Source organism: Pseudophryne corroboree, chromosome 3, assembly GCF_028390025.1.
Source record: "Pseudophryne corroboree isolate aPseCor3 chromosome 3, aPseCor3.hap2, whole genome shotgun sequence".
NCBI lineage: Eukaryota > Metazoa > Chordata > Amphibia > Anura > Myobatrachidae > Pseudophryne > Pseudophryne corroboree.
This window is the reverse complement of record NC_086446.1, coordinates 504,786,471-504,805,865: the sequence shown is the minus strand read 5'-3', so window position 1 is coordinate 504,805,865 and position 19,395 is coordinate 504,786,471. Positions and strand designations below refer to the sequence as shown.

Here is a 19,395-nt window from a genome sequence, read left to right as displayed (position 1 = left end):
GACAGTGTCCAGCAGGTCCGTCATTATATTATATATACCTGCAGTAGTGATATATATATATTTTTTATATCATTATCATCTCTATACTAGCAGACGCAGTACGGTAGTCCACGGCTGTAGCTACCTCTGTCTCGTCAGTGCTCGTCCATAATTGTATACCTACCTGTGGTGGGTTTTTTTTTTCTATCTTCTTCATACTAGTAGTTTAGGAGTCTGCTGACAGTGTCCAGCAGGTCCGTCATTATATTATATATACCTGCAGTAGTGATATATATATATTTTTTATATCATTATCATCTCTATACTAGCAGACGCAGTACGGTAGTCCACGGCTGTAGCTACCTCTGTGTCGTCAGTGCTCGTCCATAATTGTATACCTACCTGTAGTGGGTTTTTTTTTTCTATCTTCTTCATACTAGTAGTTTAGGAGTCTGCTGACAGTGTCCAGCAGGTCCGTCATTATATTATATATACCTGCAGTAGTGATATATATATATTTTTTATATCATTATCATCTCTATACTAGCAGACGCAGTACGGTAGTCCACGGCTGTAGCTACCTCTGTGTCGTCAGTGCTCGTCCATAATTGTATACCTACCTGTGGTGGGTTTTTTTTTTCTATCTTCTTCATACTAGTAGTTTAGGAGTCTGCTGACAGTGTCCAGCAGGTCCGTCATTATATTATATATACCTGCAGTAGTGATATATATATATTTTTTATATCATTATCATCTCTATACTAGCAGACGCAGTACGGTAGTCCACGGCTGTAGCTACCTCTGTGTCGTCAGTGCTCGTCCATAATTGTATACCTACCTGTGGTGGGTTTTTTTTTTCTATCTTCTTCATACTAGTAGTTTAGGAGTCTGCTGACAGTGTCCAGCAGGTCCGTCATTATATTATATATACCTGCAGTAGTGATATATATATATATTTTATATCATTATCATCTCTATACTAGCAGACGCAGTATGGTAGTCCACGGCTGTAGCTACCTCTGTGTCGTCAGTGCTCATCCATAATTGTATACCTACCTGTGGTGGGTTTTTTTTTTCTATCTTCTTCATACTAGTAGTTTAGGAGTCTGCTGACAGTGTCCAGCAGGTCCGTCATTATATTATATATACCTGCAGTAGTGATATATATATATTTTTTATATCATTATCATCTCTATACTAGCAGACGCAGTACGGTAGTCCACGGCTGTAGCTACCTCTGTGTCGTCAGTGCTCGTCCATAATTGTATACCTACCTGTGGTGGGTTTTTTTTTTCTATCTTCTTCATACTAGTGGTTTAGGAGTCTGCTGACAGTGTCCAGCAGGTCCGTCATTATATTATATATACCTGCAGTAGTGATATATATATATTTTTTATATCATTATCATCTCTATACTAGCAGACGCAGTACGGTAGTCCACGGCTGTAGCTACCTCTGTGTCGTCAGTGCTCGTCCATAATTGTATACCTACCTGTGGTGGGTTTTTTTTTTCTATCTTCTTCATACTAGTAGTTTAGGAGTCTGCTGACAGTATCCAGCAGGTCCGTCATTATATTATATATACCTGCAGTAGTGATATATATATATTTTTTATATCATTATCATCTCTATACTAGCAGACGCAGTACGGTAGGCCACGGCTGTGGCTATCTCTGTGTCGTCAGTGCTCGTCCATAATTGTATACCTACCTACCTGTGGTGGGGTTTTTTTTTCTATCTTCTTCATACTAGTAGTTTAGGAGTCTGCTGACAGTGTACACCAGGTCCGTCATTATATTATATATACCTACAGTAGTTATATATATATTTTTTTATATCATTAATTATCATCTCTATACTAGCAGACGCAGTACAGTAGTCCACGGCTGTAGCTACCTCTGTGTCGTCAGTCACTCGTCATCCATAAGTATACTATCCATCCATCTCCATTGTATACCTGAGGTGCCTTTTAGTTGTGCGCATTAAAATATGGAGAACAAAAATGTTGAGGTTCAAAAAATAGGGAAAGATCAAGATCCACTTCCACCTCGTGCTGAATCTGCTGCCACTAGTCATGGCCGAGACAATGAAATGCCATCAACGTCGTCTGCCAAGGCCGATGCCCAATGTCATAGTACAGAGCATGTAAAATCTCAAAACACAAAAGATCAGTAAAAAAATGACTCAAAAATCAAAATTAAAATCGTCGGAGGAGAAGCGTAAACTTGCCAATATGCCATTTACCACACGGAGTGGCAAGGAACGTCTCTCCGTCACCCGCTGCTGCCTCTTCGTCGTACCCGCCGAGCCGCACTCACCCGCGAGTGACCTTCTTCCTTCTGCTCGGCGGATGCTGGTGCCCTCCGTGGATCCTCTCCGCCGCCGTTCGTAGCACCGCCGCTGCTGCCGTCTGCTGGCTCACTCTCTGCGCTCTCCCTCCTCAGTGGCCGCCTCCTCCCCCCCTCCTTCCTATTTAACCCGCCCGCTATCCGGCCGGCCCCCTCCCCTCCTACTGGATACCAGCGCCTGTAGGTGTGAAAGAGGGGACGGGCACACCTGCCCGCCCCCCCTTTCCTTCGTGCCGCTGGCCCGCGGGCCACCTGCCGCCCCTCCCCCTTACCTCTCTCCGGCGCCATCACGGGCTCGGCGCCTTTGTTGCCACGAGGGACGGAGAGGAGGAAAGAGACTTCACTCCTGTGAAGACAGCAGCAGCCGTCTATGAGATGAGTCATCTCCAGTACCCGGCAGTGTTTGCACAGTGCTAGAGCAGGAGGAGGGGGGCGGACCAGCAGAGGGGGACTGAGTGTGGGGAGAGAGCTGCGCCGCTGCCTGCTGTGACTAATGTAATGTATATTAGCAGCGCTGCCTCCGGCAGGGAAGGTGCCGGGCACAGCGCTACTAATATTACATTACACTACAGCGGGCAGTGCTGTAGCTGATGAGGAGAAATGAGTGTGGAGCGGATGTTGCGCCCACAGCCTAACTGCGCTGTGTGCGAAGCCCCCTTCGCACACACGTAGTTACGGCACTGCTCATACCAGCCACACCAATCACACCGTATAACTCGTGATACAATACCCAGTTAACAGTATGATAACAACTGAGCCTCTCAACAGATGGCTCAACAATAACCCTTTAGTTAAACAATAACTATATACAAGTATTGCAGACAATCCGCACTTGGGATGGGCGCCCAGCAACCACCACGGACTACGAGAAATAGAATTACCGGTGAGTAAATTCTTATTTTCTCTGACGTCCTAAGTGGATGCTGGGACTCTGTAAGGACCATGGGGATTATACCAATGCTCCCAAACGGGCGGGAGAGTGCGGATGACTCTGCAGCACCGAATGGGCAAACTCTAGGTCCTCCTCAGCCAGGGTGTCAAACTTGTAGAATTTAGCAAATGTGTTTGACCCCGACCAAGTAGCTGCTCGGCAAAGTTGTAGAGCCGAGACCCCTCGGGCAGCCGCCCAAGAAGAGCCCACCTTCCTCGTGGAATGGGCCTTCACTGATTTAGGATGCGGCAGTCCAGCCGCAGAATGTGCAAGCTGAATCGTACTACAGATCCAGCGAGCAATAGTCTGCTTTGAAGCAGGTGCACCCAACTTGTTGGGCGCATACAGGATAAATAGCGAGTCAGTCTTTCTGACTCCAGCTGTCCTGGAAACATAAATTTTCAGGGCCCTGACTACGTCCAACAACTTGGAAGCCTCCAAGTCTTTAGTAGCCGCAGGCACCACGATAGGTTGGTTCAGATGAAAGGCTGATACCACCTAAGGGAGAAATTGGGGACAAGTCCTCAATTCTGCCCTATCCATATGGAAAATCAGATAAGGGCTTTTACATGACAAAGCCGCCAATTCTGACACACGCCTGGCCGAAGCCAAGGCCAACAACATGACCACTTTCCACGTGAGATACTTCAATTCCACGGTTTTAAGTGGCTCAAACCAATGTGACTTTAGGAAATCCAACACCACGTTGAGATCCCAAGGTGCCACTGGAGGCACAAAAGGGGGCTGAATATGCAGCACTCCCTTAACAAAAGTTTGAACTTCAGGTAGTGAAGCCAGTTCTCTCTGGAAGAAAATCGATAGAGCCGAAATCTGGACCTTAATGGAACCCAATTTTAGGCCCATAGTCACCCCTGACTGTTGTAGGAAGTGCAGGAAACGGCCCAGCTGAAATTCCTCCGTTGGGGCCTTCCTGGCCTCACACCACGCAACATATTTTCGCCATATGCGGTGATAATGGTTTGCGGTTACTTCTTTCCTAGCTTTAATCAGCGTAGGAATGACTTCCTCCGGAATGCCCTTTTCCTTCAGGATCCGGTGTTCAACCGCCATGCCGTCAAACGCAGCCACGGTAAGTCTTGGAACAGACAGGGCCCCTGCTGCAGCAGGTCCTGTCTGAGCGGCAGAGGCCATGGGTCCTCTGAGATCATTTCTTGAAGTTCTGGGTACCAAGCTCTTCTTGGCCAATCCGGAACAATGAGTATAGTTCTTACTCCTCTTCTCCTTATTATCCTCAGTACCTTTGGTATGGGAGGAAGAGGAGGGAACACATAAACCGACCGGTACACCCACGGTGTCACTAGAGCGTCCACAGCTATCGCCTGCGGGTCCCTTGACCTGGCGCAATATCTTTCTAGCTTTTTGTTTAGGCGGGACGCCATCATGTCCACCTGTGGCCTTTCCCAACGGTTTACAATCAGTTGGAAGACTTCTGGATGAAGTCCCCACTCTCCCGGGTGGAGGTCGTGCCTGCTGAGGAAGTCTGCTTCCCAGTTGTCCACTCCCGGAATGAACACTGCTGACAGTGCTAACACGTGATTTTCCGCCCATCGGAGAATCCTTGCAGCTTCTGCCATCGCCGTCCTGCTTCTCGTGCCGCCCTGTCGGTTTACATGGGCGACCGCCGTGATGTTGTCTGACTGGATCAGTACCGGCTGGTTTTGAAGCAGGGGTTTTGCCTGACTTAGGGCATTGTAAATGGCCCTCAGTTCCAGAATATTTATGTGTAGGGAAGTCTCCTGACTTGACCATAGTCCTTGGAAGTTTCTTCCCTGTGTGACTGCCCCCCAGCCTCGAAGGCTGGCATCCGTGGTCACCAGGACCCAGTCCTGTATGCCGAACCTGCGGCCCTCTTGAAGATGAGCACTCTGCAGCCACCACAGCAGAGACACCCTGGTCCTTGGAGACAGGGTTATCCGCCGATGCATCTGAAGATGCGATCCGGACCACTTGTCCAACAGGTCCCACTGAAAGGTTCTTGCATGGAACCTGCCGAATGGAATTGCTTCGTAGGAAGCTACCATCTTTCCCAGGATCCGCGTGCAGTGATGCACCGACACCTGTTTTGGTTTTAGGAGGCCTCTGACTAGAGATGACAGCTCCTTGGCCTTCTCCTCCGGGAGAAACACTTTTTTCTGTTCTGTGTCCAGAACCATCCCCAGGAACAGTAGACGTGTCGTAGGGACCAGCTGTGACTTTGGAATATTTAGAATCCAGCCGTGCTGTTGTAGCACCTCCCGAGATAGTGCTACCCCGACCAACAACTGCTCCCTGGACCTCGCCTTTATCAGGAGATCGTCCAAGTACGGGATAATTAAAACTCCCTTCTTTCGAAGGAGTATCATCATTTCGGCCATTACCTTGGTAAAGACCCTCGGAGCCGTGGATAGACCGAACGGCAACGTCTGGAATTGGTAATGACAATCCTGTACCACAAATCTGAGGTACTCCTGGTGAGGATGGTAAATGGGGAGATGCAGGTAAGCATCCTTGATGTCCAGTGATACCATGTAATCCCCCTCGTCCAGGCTTGCAATAACCGCCCTGAGCGATTCCATCTTGAACTTGAATTTTTTTATATATGTGTTCAAGGATTTCAAATTTAAAATGGGTCTCACCGAACCGTCCGGTTTCGGTACCACAAACATTGTGGAATAGTAACCCCGTCCTTGTTGAAGTAGGGGCACCTTTACTATCACCTGCTGGGAATACAGCTTGTGAATTGCCTCTATCACTGCCTCCCTGCCTGAGGGAGTTGTTGGCAAGGCAGATTTGAGGAAACGGCGGGGGGGAGACGTCTCGAATTCCAGCTTGTACCCCTGAGATACTACTTGAAAGATCCAGGGATCCACCCGTGAGCGAGCCCACTGATCGCTGAAATTTTTGAGACGGGCCCCCACCGTACCTGGCTCCGCCTGTGGAGCCCCAGCGTCATGCGGTGGACTTAGAGGAAGCGGGGGAGGACTTTTGCTCCTGGGAACTGGCTGTATGCTGCAGCTTTTTCCCTCTACCTCTGCCTCTGGGCAGAAAGGACGCGCCTTTAACCCGCTTGCCCTTATGGGGCCGAAAGGACTGTACCTGATAATACGGTGCTTTCTTTGGCTGTGAGGGAACATGGGGTAAAAATGCAGACTTCCCAGCAGTTGCTGTGGAAATGAGGTCCGAGAGACCATCCCTGAACAACTCCTCACCTTTATAAGGGAAAACTTCCATGTGCCTTTTTGAGTCTGCATCACCTGTCCACTGCCGAGTCCATAACCCTCTCCTCGCAGAAATGGACATTGCACTTATTTTAGATGCCAGCCGGCAAATATCCCTCTGTGCATCTCTCATGTATAAGACTGCGTCTTTAATATGCTCTATGGTTAGCAATATAGTGTCCCTGTCTAGGGTATCAATATTTTCCGACAGGGATTCTGACCACGCAGCTGCAGCACTGCACATCCATGCTGAAGCAATAGCTGGTCTCAGTATAATACCTGTGTGTATATATACAGACTTCAGGATAGCCTCCTGCTTTCTATCAGCAGGTTCCTTTAGGGCGGCCGTATCCGGAGACGGTAGTGCCATCTTCTTTGACAAGCGTGTGAGCGCTTTATCCACCCTAGGGGATGTTCCCCAACGTGACCTATCCTCTGGCGGGAAAGGGTACGTCATAGAAACCTTTTAGAAATTACCAGTTTCTTATCGGGGGAAGCCCACGCTTCTTCACACACTTCATTTAATTCCTCAGATGGAGGAAAAACTACTGGTAGTTTTTTCTCTCCAAACATAATACCCTTTTTTGTGGTACCGGGGGTAACATCAGAAATGTGCAACACATTTTTCATTGCCTCAATCATGTAACGTGTGGCCCTATTGGAAGTTACATTAGTCTCATCGTCGTCGACACTGGAGTCAGTATCCGTGTCGACATCTGTGTCTGCCATCTGAGGTAGCGGGCGTTTTAGAGCCCCTGATGACTTTTGAGACGCCTGGGCAGGCACAGGCTGAGAAGCCGGCTGTCCCATATTTGGTATGTCGTCAAACCTTTTATGTAAGGAGTCGACACTGTCACGTAGTTCCTTCCACATAACCATCCACTCAGGTGTCAGCCCCGCAGGGGGTGACATCACATTTATAGGCATCTGCTCCACCTCCACATAAGCCTCCTCATCAAACATGTCGACACAGCCGTACCGACACACCGCATACACACAGGGAATGCTCTGACAGAGGACAGGACCCCACAAAGCCCTTTGGGGAGACAGAGAGAGAGTATGCCAGCACACACCAGACCGCCATATAATGCAGGGATTAACACTATAACTGAGTGATTTTTCTAGAGATGAGCGGGTTCGGTTTCTTTGAATCCGAACCCGCACGAACTTCACTTTTTTTTTCACGGGTCCGAGCGACTCGGATCTTCCCGCCTTGCTCGGTTAACCCGAGCGCGCCCGAACGTCATCATGACGCTGTCGGATTCTCGCGAGGCTCGGATTCTATATAAGGAGCCGCGCGTCGCCGCCATTTTCACACGTGCATTGAGATTGATAGGGAGAGGACGTGGCTGGCGTCCTCTCCATTTAGATTAGATTTAGAAGAGAGAGAGAGAGATTGCTGTGATACTGTAGATTAGAAGAGAGTGCAGAGTGCAGACAGAGTTTAGTGACTGACGACCACAGTGACCAGTGACCACCAGAGACAGTGCAGTTGTTTGTTTTATTTAATATATCCGTTCTCTGCCTGAAAAAAACGATACACAGTCACACAGTGACTCAGTCTGTGTGCACTGCTCAGCCCAGTGTGCTGCACATCAATGTATTGTATATAAAGCTTATAATTGTGGGGGAGACTGGGGAGCACTGCAGGTTGTTATAGCAGGAGCCAGGAGTACATGATAAATAATATTATATTAAAATTAAACAGTGCACACTTTTGCTGCAGGAGTGCCACTGCCAGTGTGACTAGTGGTGACCAGTGCCTGACCACCAGTATATTAGTAATATTGTATACTATCTCTTTATCAACCAGTCTATATTAGCAGCAGACACAGTACAGTGCGGTAGTTCACGGCTGTGGCTACCTCTGTGTCGGCACTCGGCAGGCAGTCCGTCCATCCATAATTGTATTATATACCACCTAACCGTGGTTTTTTTTTTCTTTCTTTATACCGTCGTCATAGTCATACTAGTTGTTACGAGTATACTACTATCTCTTTATCAACCAGTGTACAGTGCGGTAGTTCACGGCTGTGGCTACCTCTGTGTCGGAACTCGGCAGGCAGTCCGTCCATCCATAATTGTATTATAATATATACCACCTAACCGTGGTTTTTTTTTCGTTCTTTATACCGTCGTCATACTAGTTGTTACGAGTATACTACTATCTCTTTATCAACCAGTGTACAGTGCGGTAGTTCACGGCTGTGGCTACCTCTGTGTCGGAACTCGGCAGGCAGTCCGTCCATCCATAATTGTATTATAATATATACCACCTAACCGTGGTTTTTTTTTCGTTCTTTATACCGTCGTCATACTAGTTGTTACGAGTATACTACTATCTCTTTATCAACCAGTGTACAGTGCGGTAGTTCACGGCTGTGGCTACCTCTGTGTCGGCACTCGGCAGGCAGTCCGTCCAACCATAATTGTATTATATACCACCTAACCGTGGTTTTTTTTTCATTCTTTATACCGTCGTCATACTAGTTGTTACGAGTATACTACTATCTCTTTATCAACCAGTGTACAGTGCGGTAGTTCACGGCTGTGGCTACCTCTGTGTCGGCACTCGGCAGGCAGTCCGTCCAACCATAATTGTATTATATACCACCTAACCGTGGTTTTTTTTCATTCTTTATACCGTCGTCATACTAGTTGTTACGAGTATACTACTATCTCTTTATCAACCAGTGTACAGTGCGGTAGTTCACGGCTGTGGCTACCTCTGTGTCGGCACTCGGCAGCCCGTCCATAATTGTATATACCAGTGACCTAACCGTGGTTTTTTTTTCTTTCTTTATACATACATACTAGTTACGAGTATACTATCTCTTTATCAACCAGTCTATATATTAGCAGCAGACACAGTACAGTGCGGTAGTTCACGGCTGTGGCTACCTCTGTGTCGGCACTCGGCAGCCCGTCCATAATTGTATATACCACCTAACCGTGGTTTTTTTTTCTTTCTTTATACATACATACTAGTTACGAGTATACTATCTCTTTATCAACCAGTCTATATATTAGCAGCAGACACAGTACAGTGCGGTAGTTCACGGCTGTGGCTACCTCTGTGTCGGCACTCCGCAGCCCGTCCATAATTGTATATACCAGTGACCTAACCGTGGTTTTTTTTTCTTTCTTTATACATACATACTAGTTACGAGTATACTATCTCTTTATCAACCAGTCTATATATTAGCAGCAGACACAGTACAGTGCGGTAGTTCACGGCTGTGGCTACCTCTGTGTCGGCACTCGGCAGCCCGTCCATAATTGTATATACCAGTGACCTAACCGTGGTTTTTTTTTCTTTCTTTATACATACATACTAGTTACGAGTATACTATCTCTTTATCAACCAGTCTATATATTAGCAGCAGACACAGTACAGTGCGGTAGTTCACGGCTGTGGCTACCTCTGTGTCGGCACTCGGCAGCCCGTCCATAATTGTATATACCAGTGACCTAACCGTGGTTTTTTTTTCTTTCTTTATACATACATACTAGTTACGAGTATACTATCTCTTTATCAACCAGTCTATATATTAGCAGCAGACACAGTACAGTGCGGTAGTTCACGGCTGTGGCTACCTCTGTGTCGGCACTCAGCAGCCCGTCCATAATTGTATACTAGTATCCAATCCATCCATCTGCATTGTTTACCTGAGGTGCCTTTTAGTTGTGCCTATTAAAATATGGAGAACAAAAATGTTGAGGTTCCAAAATTAGGGAAAGATCAAGATCCACTTCCACCTCGTGCTGAAGCTGCTGCCACTAGTCATGGCCGAGACGATGAAATGCCAGCAACGTCGTCTGCCAAGGCCGATGCCCAATGGCATAGTACAGAGCATGTCAAAACCAAAACACCAAATATCAGTAAAAAAAGGACTCCAAAACCTAAAATAAAATTGTCGGAGGAGAAGCGTAAACTTGCCAATATGCCATTTACCACACGGAGTGGCAAGGAACGGCTGAGGCCCTGGCCTATGTTCATGGCTAGTGGTTCAGCTTCACATGAGGATGGAAGCACTCAGCCTCTCGCTAGAAAACTGAAAAGACTCAAGCTGGCAAAAGCACCGCAAAGAACTGTGCGTTCTTTGAAATCCCAAATCCACAAGGAGAGTCCAATTGTGTCGGTTGCGATGCCTGACCTTCCCAACACTGGACGTGAAGAGCATGCGCCTTCCACCATTTGCACGCCCCCTGCAAGTGCTGGAAGGAGCACCCGCAGTCCAGTTCCTGATAGTCAGATTGAAGATGTCAGTGTTGAAGTACACCAGGATGAGGAGGATATGGGTGTTGCTGGCGCTGGGGAGGAAATTGACCAGGAGGATTCTGATGGTGAGGTGGTTTGTTTAAGTCAGGCACCCGGGGAGACACCTGTTGTCCGTGGGAGGAATATGGCCGTTGACATGCCAGGTGAAAATACCAAAAAAATCAGCTCTTCGGTGTGGAGGTATTTCACCAGAAATGCGGACAACAGGTGTCAAGCCGTGTGTTCCCTTTGTCAAGCTGTAATAAGTAGGGGTAAGGACGTTAACCACCTCGGAACATCCTCCCTTATACGTCACCGGCAGCGCATTCATAATAAGTCAGTGACAAGTTCAAAAACTTTGGGTGACAGCGGAAGCAGTCCACTGACCAGTAAATCCCTTCCTCTTGTAACCAAGCTCACGCAAACCACCCCACCAACTCCCTCAGTGTCAATTTCCTCCTTCCCCAGGAATGCCAATAGTCCTGCAGGCCATGTCACTGGCAAGTCTGACGAGTCCTCTCCTGCCTGGGATTCCTCCGATGCATCCTTGCGTGTAACGCCTACTGCTGCTGGCGCTGCTGTTGTTGCCGCTGGGAGTCGATGGTCATCCCAGAGGGGAAGTCGTAAGCCCACTTGTACTACTTCCAGTAAGCAATTGACTGTTCAACAGTCCTTTGCGAGGAAGATGAAATATCACAGCAGTCATCCTACTGCAAAGCGGATAACTGAGTCCTTGACAACTATGTTGGTGTTAGACGTGCGTCCGGTATCCGCCGTTAGTTCACAGGGAACTAGACAATTTATTGAGGCAGTGTGCCCCCGTTACCAAATACCATCTAGGTTCCACTTCTCTAGGCAGGCGATACCGAGAATGTACACGGACGTCAGAAAAAGACTCACCAGTCTCCTAAAAAATGCAGTTGTACCCAATGTCCACTTAACCACGGACATGTGGACAAGTGGAGCAGGGCAGGGTCAGGACTATATGACTGTGACAGCCCACTGGGTAGATGTATGGACTCCCGCCGCAAGAACAGCAGCGGCGGCACCAGTAGCAGCATCTCGCAAACGCCAACTCTTTCCTAGGCAGGCTACGCTTTGTATCACCGCTTTCCAGAATACGCACACAGCTGAAAACCTCTTACGGCAACTGAGGAAGATCATCGCGGAATGGCTTACCCCAATTGGACTCTCCTGTGGATTTGTGGCATCGGACAACGCCAGCAATATTGTGTGTGCATTAAATATGGGCAAATTCCAGCACGTCCCATGTTTTGCACATACCTTGAATTTGGTGGTGCAGAATTTTTTAAAAAACGACAGGGGCGTGCAAGAGATGCTGTCGGTGGCCAGAAAAATTGCGGGACACTTTCGGCGTACAGGCACCACGTACAGAAGACTGGAGCACCACCAAAAACTACTGAACCTGCCCTGCCATCATCTGAAGCAAGAAGTGGTAACGAGGTGGAATTCAACCCTCTATATGCTTCAGAGGTTGGAGGAGCAGCAAAAGGCCATTCAAGCCTATACAATTGAGCACGATATAGGAGATGGAATGCACCTGTCTCAAGTGCAGTGGAGAATGATTTCAACGTTGTGCAAGGTTCTGATGCCCTTTGAACTTGCCACACGTGAAGTCAGTTCAGACACTGCCAGCCTGAGTCAGGTCATTCCCCTCATCAGGCTTTTGCAGAAGAAGCTGGAGGCATTGAAGAAGGAGCTAAAAGGGAGCGATTCCGCTAGGCATGTGGGACTTGTGGATGCAGCCCTTAATTCGCTTAACAAGGATTCACGGGTGGTCAATCTGTTGAAATCAGAGCACTACATTTTGGCCACCGTGCTCGATCCTAGATTTAAAGCCTACCTTGGATCTCTCTTTCCGGCAGACACAGGTCTGCTGGGGTTGAAAGACCTGCTGGTGACAAAATTGTCAAGTCAAGCGGAACGCGACCTGTCAACATCTCCTCCTTCACATTCTCCCGCAACTGGGGGTGCGAGGAAAAGGCTCAGAATTCCGAGCCCACCCGCTGGCGGTGATGCAGGGCAGTCTGGAGCGACTGCTGATGCTGACATCTGGTCCGGACTGAAGGACCTGACAACGATTACGGACATGTCGTCTACTGTCACTGCATATGATTCTCTCAACATTGATAGAATGGTGGAGGATTATATGAGTGACCGCATCCAAGTAGGCACGTCAGACAGTCCGTACTTATACCGGCAGGAAAAAGAGGCAATTTGGAGGCCCTTGCACAAACTGGCTTTATTCTACTTAAGTTGCCCTCCCACAAGTGTGTACTCCGAAAGAGTGTTTAGTGCCGCCGCTCACCTTGTCAGCAATCGGCGTACGAGGTTACATCCAGAAAATGTGGAGAAGATGATGTTCATTAAAATGAATTATAATCAATTCCTCCGCGGAGACATTGACCAGCAGCAATTGCCTCCACAAAGTACACAGGGAGCTGAGATGGTGGATTCCAGTGGGGACGAATTGATAATCTGTGAGGAGGGGGATGTACACGGTGATATATCGGAGGGTGAAGATGAGGTGGACATCTTGCCTCTGTAGAGCCAGTTTGTGCAAGGAGAGATTAATTGCTTCTTTTTTGGGGGGGGTCCAAACCAACCCGTCATATCAGTCACAGTCGTGTGGCAGACCCTGTCACTGAAATGATGGGTTGGTTAAAGTGTGCATGTCCTGTTTTGTTTATACAACATAAGGGTGGGTGGGAGGGCCCAAGGATAATTCCATCTTGCACCTCTTTTTTCTTTTCTTTTTCTTTGCATCATGTGCTGATTGGGGAGGGTTTTTTGGAAGGGACATCCTGCGTGACACTGCAGTGCCACTCCTAAATGGGCCCGGTGTTTGTGTCGGCCACTAGGGTCGCTAATCTTACTCACACAGTCAGCTACCTCATTGCGCCTCTTTTTTTCTTTGCGTCATGTGCTGTTTGGGGAGGGTTTTTTGGAAGGGACATCCTGCGTGACACTGCAGTGCCACTCCTAGATGGGCCCGGTGTTTGTGTCGGCCACTAGGGTCGCTAATCTTACTCACACAGTCAGCTACCTCATTGCGCCTCTTTTTTTCTTTGCGTCATGTGCTGTTTGGGGAGTGTTTTTTGGAAGGGCCATCCTGCGTGACACTGCAGTGCCACTCCTAGATGGGCCCGGTGTTTGTGTCGGCCACTAGGGTCGCTAATCTTACTCACACAGTCAGCTACCTCATTGCGCCTCTTTTTTTCTTTGCGTCATGTGCTGTTTGGGGAGGGTTTTTTGGAAGGGCCATCCTGCGTGACACTGCAGTGCCACTCCTAGATGGGCCCGGTGTTTGTGTCGGCCACTAGGGTCGCTAATCTTACTCACACAGCTACCTCATTGCGCCTCTTTTTTTCTTTGCGTCATGTGCTGTTTGGGGAGGGTTTTTTGGAAGGGACATCCTGCGTGACACTGCAGTGCCACTCCTAGATGGGCCCGGTGTTTGTGTCGGCCACTAGGGTCGCTTATCTTACTCACACAGCGACCTCGGTGCAAATTTTAGGACTAAAAATAATATTGTGAGGTGTGAGGTATTCAGAATAGACTGAAAATGAGTGTAAATTATGGTTTTTGAGGTTAATAATACTTTGGGATCAAAATGACCCCCAAATTCTATGATTTAAGCTGTTTTTTAGTGTTTTTGGAAAAAAACACCCGAATCCAAAACACACCCGAATCCGACAAAAATAATTCGGTGAGGTTTTGCCAAAACGCGTTCGAACCCAAAACACGGCCGCGGAACCGAACCCAAAACCAAAACACAAAACCCGAAAAATTTCAGGCGCTCATCTCTAGATTTTTCCCCAAATAGCTGCTTGTATACATATATTGCGCCTAAATTTAGTGCCCCCCCTCTCTTTTTTACCCTTATGTAGCTTGACACTGCAGGGGAGAGCCAGGGAGCGTCCTTCCAGCGGAGCTGTGAGGGAAAAATGGCGCCAGTGTGCTGAGGGAGATAGCCCCGCCCCTTTTCCGGCGGACTTCTCCCGCTTTTTCTGGAATTCTGGCAGGGGTATTTTTAGCACCTATATAGCCTTCCTGACTATATATGGCGTAGATTTGCCAGCCAAGGTGTATTATATTGCCCTCAGGGCGCCCCCCCCCCCAGCGCCCTGCACCCATCAGTGACCGGAGTGTGAGGTGTGCATGAGGAGCAATGGCGCACAGCTGCAGTGCTGTGCGCTACCTTGAAGACAGAAGTTTTCTGCCGCCGATTTTCCGGAACACTTCTTGCTTCTGGCTCTGTAAGGGGGCCGGCGGCGCGGCTCCGGGACCGAACGATCGAGGTCGGGTCCTGTGTTCGATCCCTCCGGAGCTAATGGTGTCCATTAGCCTAAGAAGCCCAAGCTACCTCCAGTCAGGTAGGTACGCTTCTTCTCCCCTTAGTCCCTCGCTGCAGTGAGTCTGTTGCCAGCAGATCTCACTGTAAAATAAAAAACCTAAATATACTTTCTTTCTAGGAGCTCAGGAGAGCCCCTAGTGTGCATCCAGCTCAGCCGGGCACTAGATTCTAACTGAAGTCTGGAGGAGGGTCATAGTGGGAGGAGCCAGTGCACACCAGTAGTCTAAAGCTTTCTTTTAGTTGTGCCCAGTCTCCTGCGGAGCCGCTATTCCCCATGGTCCTTACGGAGTCCCAGCATCCACTTAGGACGTCAGAGAAATATATATATATATATATATATATTTTATTTTTATGTTTTTTGTTTTGTTTGTTTTTTGGGGAGGGGGGTGCCTATTTTGTGAGTCCCGGGCCTGCCTGTCGGTAACCCACCTTATCATAGCTGTATTCTATGTATACTGTAGGTTTTGACAAAAATAAATTCTGCGCTTGAAATGAAAATGCCTTTTTATTAAATGCTTGCTTGCTGTCTCAATTTAAACTCTTACTATATGTGTAGAAAGAAAATTGTACTCCAACAAGGCCTACCATTATAAACTACACAACCTATGAAATTTAATGAGGTACCACTTTTTTGTATTTTTTGTGTACTGTATGAACTATTTTCTGGCAATTATCATACAATAACCACCAAAGAGGACAGATTGTTTGAAAGAGGAGACAAAGTGCCCCCCATGTAGGTGTGTGCCAATATGGGGTGGGAGAAAATGCACAATATGTCCTTCCCCTATCAATGGAAAACATTTTTTTTCTGTGGCACAAGTGATCTTTAGAGTGGTATTCAAATGATATATCACGCCCAATCTCCTTTCTAAAGTGATCCCCATTATCACGCATATTGTGCCCATAGTTATCAGGTTTAGCTGCGTAAAGGATAGGGTGCCCTCGCTACCCCGGGGGTAGCAAGCTGAAATGATTATACCACACCCATCAGCAGAAACAGAATGGCTGTGGAAGGGGGGTGAAAAGAATTGAATACTGCCCTTAGTGTTCACAACACAAAGAAGGGAGTCCCCTCTGTCACTATATGTGTAATAGGGAACATAGTGTCAGGAACATTTTAACAGAGGAGGGGGCCCTTGTGCACCGCTGGGTGGGCCCCCTCCTCTGTACATCGCAGTAGTCTCCGGCATTGTGCCAGAGTCTCTTGTGCATGCGCAGGTCTCTGGAAACATAGAGCCCACTATGTTTCGGAGACCACTTTGGCTACTGTGCACGTGCGGTGGGCATTTTGACGTAAATTTTTGCCATGACTGCAGCACCAGACGCTGGACTCCAGAAAGGTAAGTATTAAAAATGGGTGCAGTGTGTGCGTGTGGGCCCCCCCTGCACTGCACACATTGCACCCATTACAGAAACGCCTATGCATAGTGCCATCCTTCTCATATATGGAAAATTTAGGTTTTCTGTAGTGTAGGGTAACATAGCCTGGTGATCCCAGATGATCACCAGACAATAAGTTCTACAGTACCCCAACATTTAAAAGAGGGCATAACCCTCTTTCTAAAATGAATGCCCTTTAATTATTTGTAGGCAGGTTGGGGGAGGTCTTCCCCAATGCCCGGACTACATTGTTTTTTTGTAGTGCAGGGTGTTATTGTTTGGTGATAGGTATCATACATTAACCTTTATGTGGGCATCACTCTTTCAAATGAGAGTACTCCAATCTTTCTATGGTATATATAGTGGGGGAGATAGATACTTAAACTCCTTCCCCTCCTTCCCACAATTTTTCAATCTGGCAGCACACTCAAATTTACCGGCAGATGTTGCAGGAAGTCTTAACCGGTGTCCTGGTCTCTTTCGTAGTCTAGCTCATATCAGGAATATGAGCCCAACTGGTCCTCTGCAACAAAGGAGTTAAAAGTATAGAACATCAAATAAGTAAAAAAATCCAATATAAATGTGCCTAACACAAACACATTATGTACTCTTCTGATTATGTGATTTATTGATCCTTAACGTTATACTTACTGAAATGAGATTTACCATCAACATAATTTACCATCAACATAATAAAAGTATAGAGGGCCTAATTCAGAGTTGATCGAAGCAACAAATTTGTTAGCAGTTTGGCAAAACCATGAGCACTGCAGGGGGGGGGGGGGGGGGGGGGCAGATATAACATGTGCAGAGATAGTTAGATTTGGGTGGGGTGTGTCCAAACTGAAATCTAAATTGCAGTGTAAAAATAAAGCAGCCAGTATTTACCCTGAACAGAAACAATATAACCCACCCAAATCTAACTCTCTCTGCAAATGTTATATCTGCCACACCTGCAGTGCACATGGTTTTGCCCAACTGCTAACAAATTTGCTGCTGCAATCAACTCTGAATTACCCCCATAGTGTAGTACACTTGATTAACAGTCAAATGTTGAATCTTAATCGGTTCATCTTAAATATACTCAAAGACCGCTCAAAAGAAAACATCTTTGTATCCATCCATAGACTCTATTATTCCCACCATTGGGCATTTCTTTCCTAAACTTCCAAGATAGGCCCATACTGTATATATAATGCTTATCGGCATGTCTACAGTTAGAATAGCTGCACTGGTGAGGTACCTGGAGTAGCATTTGAGCCATATCGAGATCCCGACAGCAGCATACTGCGATCAACAAAGTGGATGGTGACATTGTTGATCTTCCATACTCAACCCATTTATTTTAGTTTCCCTGAGATATAATACAGCTCTGCTGTGATCTCTGCATAGGTTACAATTGTATCCAGAGAGCAGCTTTGTCTAAGGTTCCAGAGCAACAAGAATCAACAATTCTGCCTGGTGTTATAAAGACATGGTTGGGAATCACAGATCAAAGCCAAGAATTAAAGCAACATACAGTATTTAGGAAAAGTGGCAGGAGAGCATGTACAATCCAATAAATTAATGTCACATGAAAGTGGAAAATCCCTCTGGGAATGGGAAAATAAAATAAATCCAGAATCACAGAGGGCTATTTTACGTATTGGCCTCTGGGAAGAGGTGGGAGATGGTCAAATATAAACACGCAGATATTAAACTTCTGACTGCATTTTGTAATGTGAATGAAAATATGAAATCTCTCACCAACCACAACAAATACAAGTCAGACTCTATTAACTGGAATAAGTAAGGACTTCAAGACCTCAATGTACTCCAAACATTTTGGGTTAAAAGCCACAATTGTTCAGACCCTCATGTCCTGTACACGACAATTCTAGAAAAGTATAAGCAAGGGAGATTAAATGCTAATTTCCTAAACTAGACTCAAAGGTAATTAAAAACTTTTAATTAGAAATGAAGGAGGTCATTCAACTTGATCTCTACAGTTCTGTCCTGGACGCTGTTCGCGGTCTGTTTTACAATTTTCTAATCAAACTTTCGCTTTATCTGTAAAATGTCATTGCTTGCAAGTCCAAAGCCAAATCAATTTGGTACTATGCTACGTGGAACAAGAAAGGGTCTCTGAATAAAACGCAAATTCAATTTAACTTTCTTCCCTGACTGAGTGTTGCATGGTGTTTACTATTTAAGGAATGATCTTTAACAGATGCAATGGCCTTGGGGCATCATTGAGTAACTAGTTCACTAAGCCATAGCTTGCCAATTTAAAGCTCTGTGCCAGAACTTGACCAGTGTGTTTACTTTTTAGGCATCTGGGGCTAGATAAATCAGAACAGCTCTAACTGAAAAGGTGATGGAGAGGCTGATAACATGTATCATGTTGAGCAATGGAGACTGGAGGTAATTCTTGTCTAGATACAATCAGTTTCAATAAAGAATTCTTTGTTCAAACAGAACAAACTGTTCAAAGATGCCTGATTCGGAAATGTTATCATCATTCATGACACCTGATTGTCATATTACGTGACTTTATCAGAAGTTCGTATTTACCATAAAAAACTAAATTATTTTGTGTGCCTTTCTCATTTGTAATTACAGGTTAAGTGACTTCACTGTTTTTGGTTGTCTGCACACTTAGCAGTACAATCTTTAGGCTTGTGACACCTGATGGATTTCTGGCATGCTACTGCTAGCACCAATAAGTGCTATAAATTCTTCACTTAAGGGTTGAGTCACCTAAGGGTTGTCGCACAAACTTACCCTTCTGGTGTTCTTGCATGGTGCTGGATGTGAGAGCTAATCTTTGAGTGCCCTTCTCTACCTATAGTGAAAATGACAGCAATCTTTGCAAAGTAATCTATGCCTAGTCGCCACGCCCATCCCCCCCCCCCCACGCA

At 46.6% G+C, this 19,395-nt stretch overlaps 1 long non-coding RNA gene across 1 annotated transcript in view; it reads right to left on the bottom strand.

Annotated features, from left to right (window-relative positions):
• The window catches only part of LOC135057947 (uncharacterized), a 106,946-nt gene that overhangs the window by 40,655 nt on the left and 46,896 nt on the right, over window positions 1-19,395 (bottom strand). Inside the window, exon 2 of the long non-coding RNA XR_010244484.1 lies at window positions 16,933-17,018. This is a non-coding gene — a long non-coding RNA (uncharacterized LOC135057947). The remainder of the gene's footprint in view (window positions 1-16,932; window positions 17,019-19,395) is intronic.